The sequence below is a fragment of the Moschus berezovskii genome, chromosome 15, assembly GCF_049115385.1.
Source record: "Moschus berezovskii isolate FMDL1 chromosome 15, NW_MosBer_1.0, whole genome shotgun sequence".
NCBI classification, from domain to species: Eukaryota; Metazoa; Chordata; class Mammalia; order Artiodactyla; family Moschidae; genus Moschus; species Moschus berezovskii.
In genome coordinates this window covers 7,555,028-7,568,922 of record NC_142474.1, presented here as the reverse complement: position 1 = coordinate 7,568,922, position 13,895 = coordinate 7,555,028, and the positions used below count along the sequence as shown (strand labels likewise).

Genomic DNA, 13,895 nt, shown 5'->3' with positions numbered 1-13,895 from the left:
ATCTCCATCTATGATTTTAAGGAACCAAGGAGGGAGTCCCTGGGAGCCCTGCCTACAGCAGCATGGAGAGAACAGTGAGCTTAATATGATTAATAGTAGAGTCCTTGCCCCCTTCCGTGCTCAATAGCAAAAGAAAAACACGTTCATAATATTCAGTGGCCTCTCTTTGTCCAGTTGGTGTTTCCCAGCATCAGCATTATGTAGTTTGGATTTTCCTCTCAGCTCCCCTCCCCCAGTTTGATTCTTTGTTCTGGCCTCGAGGCACATCTTCTCAGACTAGCTCTTATTAACAAAGCTCAGTTTGATCTCCCCAAGCCCCCAGTAGCTTTCTAGTGTTGCAGGTTTTGATAATATGGATCTCATCAGTCACCTTTATGTTAATTCTAGTAGACAAATTGGGGCTTCCCTGGTGGCTCAGTGGTAGAGAATCTACCTGCAGGATATGCGGCTTCAACCCCTGGGTCAGGAAGATCCCCAGGAGAAGGAAGTGACAATCCATTCCAGTATTAGTGCCTGGGAAATCCCAAAGACAAAGGAACCTGGTCGGCTACAGACCATGTGCTCGCAAAAAGAGTCAGACACAACTTAGCAACTAAACAAAAAAACAAAATTACAGTCCTAGGAAATCTGCTCTGTTGCCTTTGCAGAATCTTGGTTCTAGACTAGTCAACTGCAGTGTCCCAGCGGTTTCATACTTGACAGGATCTTGGTAGATAGTACTTTTTAGACTACCTACTCCTTGTAGTTTGCTGGTAGGCAAGCCAGTCGTTGCTCTGATTATTTGGGGGGCCTTTCTAATCCAGCTGCACACTTCCTGGGAGAGGAGAACTTCTTAGATGGTATTCCTTTATGTTCTGGGGGTTATGGGGTACAGATTGGCTGTATCAGTACTCCTTTGGATAGTTCTCATCAGCAGTACAACAGTACTTGAGTGTGAATATAGGCTCTCACCAGCGTTTCACATTAGGCAGCAGTGCTTGTTCCCTGGATCAGTCATTAGGTACATTCTGACCCAGATGCCTTTTCCTGCCCACCCATCTTGCTCTCTAGGTACTAATGTCATCCCATGAACTCCCCCTTACCTCTCAAAAGGAGCAACAAAAAAAGAACCATTTCTCTTTAAAAATTACATTTATTTTTAAATTTTTGGCTGCACTGGCATGCATTGCTGCATGGAGGCTTTCTCTAGCTGTGGTCAGCGGGGCTCTGCTTGGTTACGATGTGCGAGCTTCTCAATCCTGCGGCTTCTCTTGTGTTTGAGGCTCGCAGGCTCTAGAGCTCGGGTTCAGTAGTTGTGTACTGGTTAAGTTGCTCTGAGGCATGTGGAATCTTCCCAGGCCAGAGGTTGAACCCGTGTTTCTTCCATTGGCTGGTGGATTCTTAGCCACTAGACTGCCAGGGAAGTACAAAAGAACCATTTCTGAGATGAAATTTGATTTAAAACTAGGGCCAGAAAGCCTTGAAGTTTCTTTATAGGACTTTTGCCTACCTTTTCCCCCTCCACTGTCCTGTAGTTAAATTGAATATAAAAATTCAAGTTATAAAACATTGAATTGAATGAATTAATGAATTAAAGTCGCTCAGTCATGTCTGACTCTTTGTGACCCCATGGACTATACATACAGTCCTTGGAATTCTCCAGGTCAGAATACTGGAGTGGATAGCCTTTTCCCTTCTCCAGGGGATCTTCCCAACCCAGGGATCGAACCTAGGTCTCCTACATTGCAGGTGGATTCTTTCCTAGCTGAGCCATCAGAGAAGCCCAGGAATACTGGAGTGGGTAGTCTATCCCTTCTCCAGCAGATCTTCCCAATCCAGGAATTGAACTGGGGTCTTCTGCATTGCATTAGGATTCTTTACCAGCTGAGCTACCAGGGAAGCTCAATTCATTTAAAAACCAAAGTTGTTTGTGTTTTCTCCTGTTTTTTATTTTAGTGTGCTTGGAAACACTTATTATACTATGTGTCAGATAGTCTTGTTTGGCTAATAATTGTTTTTATTTATTGAGCTTGTATATGCTAGGTACTAGTAAGTAATTTAAGTATTTTCAGTTAATTGTCACAAGAACCTTATGAGTTGTGATACCCATTGTAAGATGAGAAATCTGAGGCTCAAAGATGTCTTACATTAACCCAGAGGTACCTGACCAGTAAGTGAAAGAGCTGGGAGTTGGTTGATTCTAGACCGGTGGGCTCTGAAGCTTCTGCTCTTTAGCCATTATGCTAAGAATCTATATGTACTATTGTGGATTGGAAGATGCAGTCCAAGAAGTAGCTTACTTTTGGCATTATCTCAGTGATAAGCTGGGGACTACTGTGATTATTAGTAGACATGCTACTGGATACAACAGTTCCTTTTATAACTTTAATTGCATGCCACTTATATATTACCTAGATTTTCCTCTTCTCTCTTCATCAACAGCGTTATGATTGATATCCTTCTTCCTTCCACCCTCATTCCCCAGTTTTTCACCTTTAATTTGGGTTTCAAAAGTGCAACAGATCCTTCACATCATGCACCTAGATTGTGGTTGGTTGTCTCCTATCTACTGTGTGGATTGGCCATGAATGTGATGTGTTTGTTACTTGGAACTTGTGAGTATATCATTTTTCCTTCCATCCTTTCTCAACAGACTGCCAGTTCCAGCACGAATGCTGTTAACTTAAGGGCTCAGCTATGGTTGTTGTATCTAGATAGCTCTGGAATTAGTGGTAGTCAGAGTGTGCTTTGTCGCATTTGGAGAATTGTAAGGTGAGAGTGAATGTTTTTATTGGCTCACTTTTTCATTGCACTGGAGCCTGCTCCACATTTCCTCAAGTGCAGGAGTCTGCAGTTCTGTTTGTTCACATATTTATTGAAGTTTATTTTGAAGAACTGTCCTTCATTTATCTGTCTCCTGTTTAAAATGATTTTTTTTTTTTTTGGTGAATGAAATGATGTACCCTTTCCTAGAGGGGAAGAAAATATCCATTTTTTTTTCTCTTTCTTTCTCCCTTTTCCTTGGTTGCTTTATCCATCTATCTGGTGGGTATTTATCTTTTTTGGACTTGAAGATTTAATTAGCTTCTTACAGGATATTTATATTGTTTTAAATTGTTAATTTGTTGAGCATTCCCTTTGGACTTGGGGGAATATCCCAAGTTCAGATTACCCATCTGGTTTCATCACTATTCGGAACTCGGAGCTGGTATCCTTCATCACTACTTTGCATTATCCATGCTTACAAATTGTGTCCGATTGTATTGTGTATGCCCCGCCTAGTTTTTTTTTTTAAAACAGAAGTAGTAATATATGGCAAAATAGTTATATATGGCAAAATAGTAATATATGGCAAAATATGGCATCAATTTCAAATTCCTAGGAAGAGGCTTCATACTTGATAACTTTTTGTTAATTTTGTTTCTTATGTCCAGGGACGGGAAAGGTGGGAAAAGTTAACTTGTGTGTGGCTAATAAGAATATTTATATTAAGAAAGGGCAATAAAAATCAACACCCTTTTTTTATTTGTTTTTGTCCTCAGGATCAAAATACTTGCTGAACAGTGGAGTCAGAGACCAATAAAAACAAACATAAACTACTTGAACAGCATTTGACTGGTTAGCCAGGTAATTCAGTTTTACTTTGGATCCTTTGTAATTTTCTGACTTCACCTTCTGAAGATACTGCCCACTTTGTGATTTTATGATTTCATCTTAAGCTTGTTTTATATGTTATGTTGTCCTCTTTAATGAAGCTGTTAGTTGAATGAAGAGTCTTGGAATAAGTTAATATATATGTATATTCTATATACAAATATAAATTTGGAGGGAAGGAGTATGTTACAGTTAAGCTTGAGACGCTGCCATCAGCCCTCTTCTCCTTATGTGTGAATATTTTAATGGCACTTAAAATCGGAATCAGCTCCACCCATTTTGACTATTCCACCTTGAGGAGGCTAGTTTCCTCAGATTGTCCTGGTGTGTAACATTTCAACTGACCCTCTCCTAACTTTTGTTATTGCATCAGAATAGGAAAAATGAGAATGAAAATATTGTCTGATAGCCACGAAAGCACTTATGCCTTGTTTAGGTAGGTAAATTTCTTTTTGTTAGTAACATTATTCTTCTCTTGGTTGGCTGGGCTTGAAATCTGAGTCATCTTTGAATCCCACCCCCTTTGATATTTTTAGTAAACAGGCCTTCTCTGGATTCTGTTTTCATGTCTCCTCTGTTCAGTGAGCTTTCTGTTACCAATCTTAGCTTCCTAGACCAAGACCCTGTAATTTCATGCTTGTGTTTGAAATGTCCCTTTACTGCTTCTTATCTGTACTGTTTCAACCCACTTGAAAATTTGCTAGAAAATTTTCTTCAGTATATACCTTTAATCAAGCCTCTTTTCTGTTATGAGCTTTGTACGACTGTTCCCTGGCTTACAAGAAAAAAATACAAACTCCTCTTGCTTACATTTGAAACAGTCCTTTATCTGATACTTTATCTAGGCCTCCAGTTGCAGCTCTTGCTATTTCCCAATAAAATCCTTCAGTTAATTATGGCATACAGCCATTATATTCTGAACACAGTAGAGAACTATCTCCATAGTATTTATCTTAAAAAGCAAAACTTTATATGGAAATGTCCAGTTTGTGAAAGTTAAAAACCAGAGTATAAAGAGTTATCCAGATATCCTTAGTCAGATTCACTCTCCGGTTCTATTATTTGCATTCATGTGGGCACTTACTCTTTCCTCTCTCTTTTTTGAATTATTGAGGGTTATGTTAAGTGCAGTGTACTTCTTTCCTCTAATACTTCTGCTTTATTTCCTACGAATAGGGTTATTCTCTCATATAACCATTGTATGGTTATCAGCTTCATAAATGGATGTTAATATAGACCTGTTGTCCATCTTCCAGTTTTGTCAGTTGACCTAATAAAGTCTCTCCCAGCAGTTTCCCTTGCTTCTTGTAACGGAAACCAGTCTAAGCTCAGGTACTGTATGTAGTTATTATTTTTCTTTAGCCTCCTTTTTCCTGGAATATTTCCCCAGCTTCTTCTTTGTCTGGTATGACATTGACATTTTTGAAGACTGCAACTCTTCCCCTCCCTTATTAGAATATTCTGCATTTTCTGTTTGAAACAGGATTAGAATGAGGTTATGCGTTCTTGGCCGGGATACTGCATAGGTGATGTGATACCCCGAGAAAGATGTACAGCTTCTGGAGGCACAGGATGTCTTCTGTCCCTCATTGGGATGTTAATTGTGATCACTTGGCCAGTATGTAGCCGGATTTCTCTGCTGTTAGAGTTTCTTCCCCTTCTTTAAGCAGTGATGGGCGAGACAATGCCAATACCATGATTCTCATCACAGTTTGCCCTAGATTTAGCATTCATTGATGATTCTTGTCTGATCTAATTTTTTACTGTCATGCTTCCAAAATGGTCATTTTCTCATTCCGTTCCCAGTGGAGCTCTTTCATCATGCTCCTGTGTCCTTGTGGGAAAGAGTATTAGAGACCAAGATCCTTGGTAGGTGTCCTTGTTGCTCCTAGATTGTCTTCTCTTCTTGACCCCTTCAGTGGACACAGCTAGGAAATAAATGCATGTTTATACATGTACATATATAAACATACTTGTTCATGTACACACGTACATAGCAACATGCATCTACGTAGTTTATAAATCATGTGTTTATGTCAGTATATCCAGTTTCACGCCACATCTGCAGAGTTTTTTCCTTTGCACCTCTCACTTTATATTTTTATGTCTATTTTTTATACCACGAGAGCCTTGGTTCCCAGCATAGAACATTTACTCATTTGGCTGTCCTATAATATGTCTAAAATCATTTCAGATTTGCTTTGCCCATTTAATTACAGTAAACAAAGTGAGTGGGGAATTTGTATATAGTTTTGCCCAGGACTGAGAGGAAATCCTATATTCATTTTTTTGACTTACATATTTTTATTTAAAATTTTTTTATTTTTAAATTTTTACTGGAGGTTAGTATTTGATTTACACTGTTGCATTAGTGGTTGATTTTCAGGTGTAAGATACTATATTTTTAAAATACTTGAATTAGTTCTCCCTCATCCTACCTTCCCTTCCCTCCCCATTTTTGTTTCCCACCCTTACTTTCTGCATGATGTAGTTGTGATATTTGTTTGAAACAAAATGAGGTTTATTTATTTGTGTGCTTGAGTTTCAGTTTGTTTTAAAATGCTCCTCCTCATTCTGATTCTGGTTTTATGTTGATTATGTAGAATATGAATACGTTTTCAAAGGTCAAAATTACACAAAAGATACACATTCCCTTCTGTATCTTTTCCACCCTCATTTTCCCCATTTCTCGGAGGAAGCCATCTTCATTGTTTTCTAGAGTGTGTTCCTATATTTTCTTTTTGTAATGACAAGCAGATATATGTATAGTTTTTTTTTTTCTCCTTCGTCAGTTGCTCACCAGTAAAAGAATCTGCCTGCAGTGCAGGAGATGCAAGTTCAGTCACTGGGTTGGGAAGATCCCCTGGAGGAGGAAATGGCAACTCACTTCAGTGTTCTTGCCTGAAAAATCTCATGAATAGCCTGACAGGCTACAGTCCAAAGAGCGGCAATGAGTTGGACACGACTGAGCAGCAGCAGCAGCAGCAGCGCAGTTTTCATTATGTGCATATACCATAGGTTGTTCAGTCAGTTTCCTACGTATGGGTATTACCTAGGTTGTTTCCAGTATTTTGCAGTTAAAATGATGCTGCAGCGAATAACCTTGTGAAAATATATTTTCATATTCTTGCGGGGGGTAAATTCTTAGAAGTAAGATTACTAGGTTGGAGGGTAAATGTATATGTAGTTTTTGTTAGATGTTGTCTAATTACACTCAAGCATTATGCCATATGGATTCACACCAGCAATGTGTGAGAGAGCCTGTTTCCCCACTCTCATATTGTATAAGTTCTATGTAGTTCTATGTTTTTTTAGCTGCATCCACATTATTGAGTATATCAGTAGTTTATTTTTATTGCTGAGTAGTATTCCATTGGGTTTCCTATTTTTGGCTTCTATGAATAAAGCTTCTAAGAATATTTAAGTGCAAGTTTTTGTTTGGATTTTTTTTCCTCTTGAGTAAATACCCAGGAGTGTAATTGTCTTATGTTAAGTGTGTGCTTATCTTTATAAGAAATTGAAACTGTTTTCTAAAGTGGCTGTACCATTTTATATTCCACTTGCAATTTATGAGAGTTCAAGTTCCATTTATATCTCTCTATGAAGCGTCTGTTCAAATTTTGCACATTTCTTAAATTGGGTGGTTTGTTTTCTTATTGTATGACTTAAAGTTTTCTGGGTACAAATTCTTTTCAGATGTATTTTGAGAGTATTTTCTTCTGGTCTTTGGTTTCCCTTTTCATATTCTTGAATTTTTTTTTTTTTTGAGAATATAGGCATTTTGAATAAAATAAATTTTTTTTTGCTTATGAGTAATCGTTTTTAGTGTGTGAAGCAATCTCTGCCTATTAATGAGTTTATGAAGATTTTTCTCCTTTGTTGTAGAAGTTCTGTAATTCTATCTTTATATTTAGGTCTGTGGTCCATTTTGATTTACTGTTTGCATGTGGTATGAAGAAAGGATTGAGGATAAGTTTTTAAAAACATTGACATTCTGTTCCATGGCTATTTGTTGAAGACTCCTTTTTCCATTGTGTTGCTTTTTAATTGTGTGTGTGTGTGTGTGTACACGTGTGCTCAGTTGTGCCCAACCCTTTGCTACTCCGTATGTGTACGTACATGCTCAGTTGTGTCAGACTCTTGCTGCTCTCTGTGTGTACATGTTTGTGTTCAGTTGTGTCTGATTCTTTGCTACTTCATGGGTTGAAGCCCGTCAGGCTCTTCTATCCAAGGAATTTTCCAGTCAAGGGTAACAAGTAGGTTGCCATTTTCTCCTGCAGCAGGTCTTTCCGAACCAGGGTTTGAACCTGTGTCTTCTGCATCGGCAGGTGGATTCTTCACCAGCGAGCCACCTGGGGAGCCATTTATGTAGTCGGAGTCTATTTCTGGTCTTTATTCTGTTCCATTGATTCTTCAATCCTTATGCCTGTCAATCCAGTGCAGCTTTATAGTAAGGCTTGAAAGCAGGTGGTGTGAGTGTTTCAACTCTTTCTTCTTTGTCATGATTTCTCTGGGTAATCTAAATCTTTTAGGATTTTGGTACAAATCTCAGGATATGTTTGTTAGTTCCTGCAATCTTGTCAGTCTTTCTGAGAAACTGCCCTGCAATATCTATCCAGCTTGACCATTCTGAATTCTGGTTATTATCTTGTTCATTCTGCAAGATTGCTGGGCTCTGTTTGAGTTCTTCATCCCTCTGTTGTGATCTGGAAAAATTGCCTCCTAGAAGGAAGCCTGGCTGATGGTTGGGCTCATGTTATCATGTTGTTCCTTCTCCCCTCATGCCTAGTTGTTTTCCTAATTTCAGGGACCACGATTTCTCACTGCTCGTTCTCTGTTATTTGAATATAGTTTGTTCAGTTTGTGTTGGGATGAGTCTCATCATTTTCTCTCTTGACCTAAATTGGAAGCCCATAGTTGATTCTTGAGTTAATTAAAAAAAAAAAAAAAAGGCTCTTCTCATGCTGTGCCAAAAGGACCAAAAAGATATCTTTAACCATAGAAGCTTCTTTGATTGTTACTTTATTTATTTATTTTTGGAGCTGTGCTGTGCAGCATGCAGGGTCTTAACTCTCCGACCAGGGATTGAACCTGGGTCTCCTGCCATGTGTGGTGTCTTAACTGATGGACTGCTGGGGAATTCCCTGAGGGTATTTTATCGAACAGCTTCTGAGACCGGAGGATTAATTTCCCTCTGGAAGTTTTCCTAAGGAATATAGGCTTGCGTTTCTAAAGTCTCTTTTATTCTTGTATCTTGAGACTAGGAAACCAGTCTCAACAAACTCTACTAGATTTCATTTGTAGGACCTATAAATATGAATGAATTGTCTCTCCTCCCAGTTAATCAAATTTACTGAGTCTCTGGCCTACTTTTGAGGCTGGTCCCTATAAATAGGTACCAGGCCTATAGGTATTGACTTATAAAGTGAAGTCATTATTTGTTAATGATGGGCTTGTCATGCCTGCCTAAATGAGAATTATTCTCTATTATGACATTCAAGATGCAGACTTGATTATCCAATTATCCTGATAAATGGGTTGACAGATTTTTATTAAACCTATGCAATTAATATTATTGATATGAAAAGTAGAGAGACTCAGTTTTTATGTTTCTGTTTTTTCCCCTGCAATTTGAGGACATCGAATTAGGTGCCACATAGAATGCTTTTAGAGTACATAAGTGTAATTTATTAAATTGAGGGCTAGATATAGAAGAGAAAGAAAAAGGGCTTCGTTATAGAACCCATTAGAAAACATAATACCAAACAATAATATTCTAAAACAAATAACTGCAGTTAAAATCTTCACTAGTTCGTTCAGTTCTGTGTAAATCTGTTTTGCTTAATCTTTTTTTTTTTTTTTGTAGTCTGCTTTGAAGACATAATCCACTTAGGTGTATAAAGGGACCTAGAAATTTTGACTTAGTTCTTCCTCCGGTACAGTTGTAAAATTGTGTAAGTTACCTTAGGTCAGTAGTCTGTCATCCAGAATTTATTTCATAAAATATTCAGATTTTATCTTTTATTTATAAAAATATTTAGATACGTAATCTTTTCCAAGAGAATCTTAGACTTCAAGGCAAACAGCAGAGGGAAGCCGAGCCATCCGTTTGGCAGGAAGACATTTTGGATGTCCTTCATTCATTGTTACGGACAGGAGTTTTCATCTGATGTTCTTAATCGTTGGCCTGAAGAAGTACTTTTGGTTCCTAAAGTATTTGAGACTAATTGTCACAGATTTTACTTATGTGAAAATGTTCATTTCACATTCATTTTTGAAGGATTTCCTGTATATAAAACTCTGTGTCAGTTGCTTCAGCACTTTAAAGATCTTGTTCTGTTGTCTGATTGTTTCTAAAAAGGTAATTTTTATCTTTGTTCCTCTGTATATATGGTCTTATGGTCTTTTTTTCTTGTGACTACTTTCAAGATTTTATCTTGATGTTTGATTTAAAATAGTTGGACTGTAATGTACTTAGGTTTGGTTTTCTTTGTATTTATTCTTCTTGGAATTAACTGAACTTCAGTGTGCACACTGGTGTTTTCATCAAGTTTGGGGAAGTTTTGGCCATTATTTCTTGAAGTTTTTTGTTTTTGCTTCAGTCTTACTTCTGGGGCTCTAGTTAACATGTTTGATAGACCATTTGCTGTTTCTCACTTGTCCTTTCCATTTGTCTTCTAGTTTGTTTTCCTTCCATTCTTCAGATGGGTAGTTTGGATAACCCTTTAAGTTCAGTTACTTTATTTCTTCTCCAGTCTGAATGATATTCAATAAGAAAGTAATTTCCTATTTCAACCTTGTTCTTACAACCCAGCGTTGTAAAGGGCTTAAGCCAATGGATTTATTAAAGTTGTATAACTAGTTTGTGATGTAACTGAAGTTAGAACTTACATCTTGATTCTTTGCAAACTTTAGACCTTTTCTTTCTATAATTTGTGAACTTTATATTGTAGTAAGTTGCAGTCTTTTAAAATATTCATGCTGAGGAGGTAGAGGATACTGCTTAAGCATACAGTTGCAGAAAATTTAAGTTCTTATTTGTGGTTTTAAAATGATTTTTAATAGAAAAATGTAAGTATCACTGAAGTCAGTAATACCTTAGAAACTTACAGATGACATTACTTCAGCAGTGAAAGTAAGCTGTCATCTTTGTTAAAATTAAAACATTGTATAGTTGGATAGAGGAATGAAAATATTGCCAAGGCCAGGATAATTAATACATGCTTTCATATCATATTTTATTAATAATATTATAGTTTCTAAAAGTTTCAGCAGAAGTCCCGAGAAACTTGATATTTAGAAAAAGTATTGCATATGAATGATGTTCTCAGTTGTGAGAACTGTATTTATCTCTGTCCTTCAGCTTAGTTTTTTATTGAATTACTAGAGTTTAAAGATAACAGTTTTAATTATAAACTGTGTTTTGTATGCCTTATAGTTAAAGTGAATTAAACTCATGGAAATCTGTAAAGCAACTATTATTTAAAAACCAAACAGTTTAAGTGAACTGCTTCTCCCCTACTCAGTGTAAATGAATGATGGTTAGATTAGGAGATTAAACTGTCAGTAAGATGAAGATATTTAAAATTGTTTTTTAAAGTGATGTGCATTGGGGTGGGTTTAGAATCTATGGTACTTGGTGATGACCAACCTGGTAAAGGCCATACTTCTTCACTATTTTCTTTTTATAAAGACTGATAGGAAATTCTAGTGATTGTGGCTGGAAAACAGTAACTTCTTATTGAGGACTTCAGATGGGTCAGTTCTATTGAAAGTCTGTTGTTGAAACAGCTGTAAATGGTGCAGTTAAACTCAGAGATTCCATGAAAAAGGGAATAGAGTATTTGATGTCATAAGTTTTAAGGTTTTTGGGGATTTTTAAGGGGAGGAGTGGCAACATTTAAGGGCTTGGGCTCTGACATTGGAGACACCTGGGTTTAATTTCTAGCTCCATCACTTACTAGATATTTGACCTTGAGTGAGTTATTTTACTTCCCAGTTTTCTTATTAAAAGGAATAAAGTTGAATTCTGTACTTTTATCTGTTCTATGTATCAGAGGACTGCAGGGGGAATTGAGTAGTAGATGAAATACACTTAACACAGGATCTATCTCAAATGTTAGAGTAAGTATTTGTCCACATAGTTTTTAAAATTTAACATTAAAATGATGCAGTATTTTATATAAGCAAGAGTATATATTATTTGTGAGTTATAAAGTATACTTTGATGAACATTTGTGAACCTACTACTTGAATTTAAGAGCTGGAAGGTTGTTAGGTGTGTCCATTCCCTCTGTTTTTCTCCCTGAACTCATCCTGCCTGGATCCCAGAAGTAACAGTTTCCTTTCGTTGCAGTTGCTTTCAGAAAAGTTTGAAAAGCCACACATACATGTGTTCCTGAACAATGTTTAGTTTTGTCTTTTAGCTTTACAAAAATATAAGGAATGTAGTGTACTTGCTTTTTTAACTTTTGATGGCTTTTAAGATTCCACCATGTTATATATGATTTATTTATTTATTCTGCTACTATATTGTAGTCTTTTGTATGGCTTTATTAGAATTTTTTACATTTGGGATTGAACATTAGTTTTCTCTAGTACTTGATGTATGAATGATAGTTCAATGAACATTGTAATATACGTCACTTGTTGCAGAGAGATGTTATTACTCTAAAGTTTTAAAAGATAAACTTGATTTTTAACTGCTGATGTAATAAGTTTACTTTTAATGGGGAATTTCTTTAGAAAAAAGTAAATTTTCTTATTGAAATAGCCCTGTTTCATTAGCAGATTTATTTCATACAAGTCATTTATTATTTATCACAGGGTTGGCAGTGTATACTGCGATGTTTTTAAACAAGTTTATTAAAGTATAATTTGCAGACAATAAAATTGACCAGCCTTACATTTACAGTTTGAGTTTTGGCAAATGTAACCATTATCTCAGTTATGACAGAAGACACTCCTGCCACCCCCTAAAGTTCCTTTGTGCCCTCTATAGTCTGTCCTCTCTACTGGTAACTGGTGGCCACTGGGCTGCTTTAAGTCACTTCAATTTTCCTTTTCTTGAATTTCATATAAATGGTAATCCCCTTATGTGTGTATTATTTTGTAATTGTTCCATCTTTCCTGAATATTCTGTCCTTTTTTCTCTTTGTATTTTCATTTTGGAAGGGAGAGGGAAAGGGAGTGAGGGAGAGAAAGAAAAAGTATGTGTGTGTATTCAGCCTCCCTGGTTCCACTCCTCTCACCAAGCAGCTCTGTCCATGGACAGCAGTCTTCATTTTTGTTAGTGATTTTGATTGTAATACTCTCATTTGCTCTTTTAGAGTTTCCGTCTCTCTCGTTACATTCCCCATCTGTTCCTGTATGTTGTTCACTTTTACCATTCGAGCCCTTAGCATCTTAATCATACTTAAAGTTGCACAAGTGGTTCCACTTAAAACATTTTAAAGACCCTGCCTCTCTCCTGTTTACTAGCAGTCTTCAGAGGATTCTTATATAGGTGGCCACACTAAAAACTCATACTAAATGTTCATAGTAACAGTATTCATGTTAGCCGAAAAGTGGAAACAACCTAATGTCCATCAACTGATGATTGGATAAATATTTATCTATATAGTGAGGTACTGTTATATGCTACAACATGGATAAAACTTTAGGCTAAGCCAGTCACAAAGGACTAGATATTGTATGATTCCACTTGTGTGAACTGTCCAGAATAGGTAAATCCATCAGTTAGTCAGTCAGTCAGTTCAGTTGCTCATTCGTGTCCAACTCTCCGCGACCCCATGAATCACAGCACGCCAGGCCTCCCTGTCCATCACCAACTCCCGGAGTTCACTCAAACTCATGTCCACAGAGTCGGTGATGCCATCCAGCCATCTCATTCTCGGTCGTCCCCTTCTCCTCCCTCCCCCAGCCTTTCCCAGCATCAGTCTTTTCCAGAGTCAACTCGTCGCATGAGGTGGCCCAAAGTATTGCAGTTTCAGCTTTAGCATCAGTCCTTCCAATGAACACCCAGGATTGATCTCCTTTAGAATGGACTGGTTGGATCTCCTTGCAGTCCAAGGGACTCTCAAGAGTCTTCTAAGCATCAATTCTTCGGCGATTAGCTTTCTTCACAGTCCAACTCTCACATCCATACATGACCATGGGAAAAACCATAGCCTTGACTAGACGGACCTTGGTTGGCAAAGTGATATTTCTGCTTTTTAATATACTATCAAGGTTGGTCATAACTTTCCTTCCAAGGAGTAAGC

At 37.3% G+C, this 13,895-nt stretch overlaps 1 protein-coding gene across 5 annotated transcripts in view; it reads left to right on the top strand.

Moving 5' to 3' along the window:
- The window catches only part of NCOA3 (nuclear receptor coactivator 3), a 134,490-nt gene that overhangs the window by 62,853 nt on the left and 57,742 nt on the right, over positions 1-13,895 (top strand). For 4 of the 5 annotated variants that reach the window (XM_055438601.2, XM_055438593.2, XM_055438582.2 and 1 more), the window contains exon 2: positions 3,522-3,606. The exons of the other annotated variant lie outside the window; for it this stretch is intronic. The gene's annotated coding sequence lies outside the window, so the exon portion shown is untranslated. The remainder of the gene's footprint in view (positions 1-3,521; positions 3,607-13,895) is intronic. 5 annotated transcript variants of the gene reach the window in all.